General features: G+C 42.0%; 1 pseudogene; it reads right to left on the minus strand.

Moving 5' to 3' along the window:
• Positions 1–1110: 1110 nt before the first annotated feature.
• The window catches only part of LOC119299654, a 16911-nt pseudogene continuing 13631 nt past the window's right edge, over positions 1111–4390 (minus strand).

Below are 4390 nucleotides of genomic sequence, written 5' to 3' on the forward strand. Positions count from 1 at the left end.
TGTAATAGGATAAGCAATTAGTTTACCTATCTTTGTTTTGCCAGCCGGTTGTGGCTTTTGGGCCTTGTGTTTTTGGCGTTGTGGCTCTTTGTGAGCTCGCCGTTACTTTGTTTTCAGACTTTACGACCTTGTTGAACAACTTTATTTGTCTATTTATGTGACCGTATGCATCGTTCTGATACAGAGGCCGGGGAGCCCCCTTTTCGGAAAAAAATGCCTGTGAAAATTTTCCAGACATGGCTGCTAAATTCAGTTATATGGAGTGCGAAAACATGAATCTCTTCTGAACATGCCATGTGCTCTAACTGTAATTACCACTGTCTCGTCATGCTCATGCCACGGAGCAGCCAAAAGACGGATCATGTATGCAACGGAGATAACGACGTTTAATAACTAATGAAACCGGGCAACGAAACTTTTGTAATATGATCTCAGGGATCTCTAAAATGATCAGATTACATGATGCGTCCGTTCATAATGAGGAACTTGTGAGTCCAGAGCACATGCATTGCACTTGTACGTGTATATATGTTCCACTCTACAAGAGTTTCAGAGAAGCAGAGTCGTGCTCAGGTGCCGATTTCTTCATACCGGTGCTTGAAACAGCGCCTCTCCGGCCTTGCTCGCGTCAATTTCATGATGTTTCTCCATGGCGCGAGGGATGAAGATGTGGAGGCTGCGGAGGGTGCGGTCAAGAGCATGGCCGATGCGCGCCCCGACGGTCTCACATTTAAAATTCACAGATTTGAAGGTCTCATGAATGCTGCACGACTGTAGGCAATGCTGAACTCTTACCTCTTGTTTCTTTTTCAGCATTCATAGCAGGGCGTATATCAAAAGTTAGGATGGCCATACAGACTGGATTTTGATCCTCTTTCAATACTGCAATAGTTAGTGACAGCAGGCTGATGGCGTTGTTCTATGCTTTGTGCTGAATCACCTAAATTTGGCTCCAGTATTACCATGGACATGGAACTGCAGTCAGTGTTGCTCAAAATTTGTTTCTGATTCAGCATGCATCCATGCATGCTGCAGCCAGAATCCTCCGCTGAGAGCACACATATTTAGCAGGAGAGAATAAATCAAGACACAGTGAGTGGGAGACCCACATATATACGAGAAGAAAAGATTACGCCAAACACATATTCAGCTTCTCTAGATTCTTGAGCCCCTGGATCCATTCTGGCAACTTGAGCAGGTTACCGTAAAGCTTGAGGCTCTGCAGTGTCTCTGGAAACGAGAACTTTCCCTCCAAGCAGCCACATAAACCAGGCTCCCCCTCTGATCGGATTGACAATGACTCCAGGCGGCTCAGACCAACAATTGCTGAACACAACTTCTGGCCTTTTTCCTTATTGACGCCAGTCACTCCCAACTTGCGCAACAGCGTGAGTCCTTTTATGTCCTGTATAATAACCTTCCCTCGTGTTCCGATGTTCACAACACCCAATGTGTGCAGGGCTTTCAGTTTCCTCAACCCTCTTGGAACTAGCACACCATCCTCAGTCGGCATTGTGGTAGCTCGAAGATAGTTTAGCTTCTGAAGCTTGATGATGCTCTTTGGCAACTTGACAATCCTAGTACCTCTGACATCTAGTGTCTCGAGTTGCCTCAGGTTGCCCAGTGAATCTGGCAGGTAAAAAATATACCCACATCCTCTTAGAGAAAGGTATGTTAGGTGAAGAAGCTTCCCAATATGCTTAAGGTGATGATCATAGAGATCATATGTGTCTTCCAGGTCTAGCACTCGTAGCAACCTCATCTTGCGAGAAAAAAAAATGACTTCCACACTCCAAAACATGTAATTGACCGTAGACGGGACATGTCCACTATGCTCTGAAACTCATTCTTATTTCCCTTCCAGTTGCTGCTTATAGCCAGGTGGCGCAACGTGGTCTGGCTGTTCGAGCTGCAACCTTCCTCCAGTGTAAAAACAAGATTTTCTTCCATCGACTTGGAGACACCAATTTCACGGATAAGATCATGAACTTGGCAGGAACCAATTCCATTTGTACCGACGATTGATTGTTGAGATGGTAGGATCATACTCCTGCTTATAAGTTCCATGAAGTAGCCGTCCGCTATTTCCATCGCACACTTGCCATGCACGTCCCTTGAGTAACCCTCTGCACTCCACCGACGTGCCAATCGTCCCCGTCCAACCTTAACGTGCCAATCGTCCCCGTCCAACCTTGTAATCTTTGGGAAAGATGGGCATATATAGGAAACATGACTTGAGATGATAAGGCAAACCATCATAGCTTCTCATAAGGACATTTCTTATGGTCCCAAGCTCTGGATTCATCTCCAACTCAGAATTGATATTATCATTCAATTTCCTCCATTCCAAAGAGGTTTTTGGTTGGTTGGACAAGAAGCCACCTATGGTGACTATTGCAAGGGGGAGCCGACCACACTTTCTCAGAATCTGTTCTGTCTGTTCAACTAGCTCTGGATATTGCAAATTCATAGTCTTCTTGAATACCTGAAATCATGCGGTCTAGTTATTTAGTACTGTGGAGATTAAACCAGGTTGGGAAATAATGTTTCAGTATACTTATTGGAATTGACATGCAAGAATCTTTGTCTCGTATACATGTATTAAAAAATGTGCACCCAGAACTAAATCACTTTATACTCAAACTGTTCAGTAAATACTAATTGATATGGAATAGAGCAGTTGCTAATCAGTTAAATTTTGCAGCAACAATTGGAATTTGCAAACCATGAAGTGAGCATTTGCTTCCATGTTTTTCAAAGTGATTGAGCAACTGGACCAACCAAATTGTTGACATGTACTACTAGTACGCCACGATATCACTAATGTTAGGAAGCATATATTTGTAGAACATACTATTGGAAATCATGAACTACATTTTTGTTGCAATGCCTGAATTAGTTCCAGCATGGACCATGGTTGTAGAGAAAGGACGTGTTATAGATTAAGTTACATTCAAAGTAGAGCTGATCATTTTGGTTGAACAACTAAGACGATGTAAAAAATACATAGGGCACAATATGACTATGCCACATAAAAATAAAGATGATAATACTTTGTAACTAAGTACCTTTTTACTGAAGAGGTCACGTGCATCCGTGTGATCTAGATCTTTGAGCATGTATATATTTTCTTCTTGTCTCTGTGAACAAACTTTAGCTATATTTTCTTCCCTGGTGGTGACAATGATCCGGCTTGTATGTTCCATTCCAAGGAAATTCGGTACTATCATGTTCCATTCTGCAGTAGATGATACATCAATACATCATCAAGAACAATCAAGCACCTCTTTCCTTCTATAAGCCTTTCCATCTCCTTAATAAGTGCTATTGGTGGCATCAGTAGTAATGTGTTCCTTGTCTTGCCCATCAAACCAACCACGTCTTTCTTATCTGAAGATTCTGTGTCAAGTTGCATAATTAAACTCCTAAGAAGACCTTCAAGATTAAAAGGACGCATAACTGTGACACAAGCACGCTTCTCAAATGTGCTACTCAGCTCTTGGTTTTCGTAGATATCTTTGACTAGAGTGGTCTTTCCTAGACCACCCATTCCCCACACAGAGATCACCTGGTATTTTTGGGTAGCTTGATCTGAAATAAGCTTGATAATCTCATCTTTTTCTTTCTCTCGCCCAACAAGATGAGATTCCTCCAAAGCAGTCATCATTTTCCTGGTGCGAGTGAAGCTCTTTTTTATGATGTTTTTTTCAGGAGCACCTCTGAATTGATCCTCTAATATTTCACCAGTGGGCACTATAGAGTTTTTATCTTTAGTGGTAGTGACACGGTCTGAGCTTGTGTGACGCCCGGGTAATCATGCTACAGTAATTCCACGCTAATGATGCCACGTCCCCTCGGTTACTGTTATTACTCTTGCGATGGTTCAAAAACGGTTTGAATTCAAATTTAAAATCAAGTCAAACAGTTAAAGTTTTCAAAAGTCAAAACTAAAATGTTCTAAATGTAACAAATAATTCATAAGTAATGTTGGTGGAGGAACCACATTTTTATAAAATGTCTAAATGCATTCAATTAATTAAAACTGTCGGTAAAACAAATAAATAAATGTGTTGGTATTTTATAAAATACTAAACTATATTATTTGGGGGTTAAACCTTTTTGTGGCAGAGGTATAATTAGTGTTACTATTTAAGATACAACTTTTATATTTTATAAAACAAAAATAAAAGAAAACTGAAAAGAAATAGAATAAAAAAAAGAAGAAGAAAAGAAAACAGAAAAAAAAGGGGAAAGCAACCCCCCCCCACGCTGGGCCGAGCGGCCCAGCTGGCCTCCGCACCGGCCGGCCCACCAGGCCCAGCCGGCCCTCCCCTCTGGCCTACATGGCCACCTCCCCGAACCCTAACCCCCACCCGATCCCCACTCTCCC

The sequence above is a fragment of the Triticum dicoccoides genome, chromosome 1B, assembly GCF_002162155.2.
Source record: "Triticum dicoccoides isolate Atlit2015 ecotype Zavitan chromosome 1B, WEW_v2.0, whole genome shotgun sequence".
In the NCBI taxonomy this organism is placed as follows: domain Eukaryota; kingdom Viridiplantae; phylum Streptophyta; class Magnoliopsida; order Poales; family Poaceae; genus Triticum; species Triticum dicoccoides.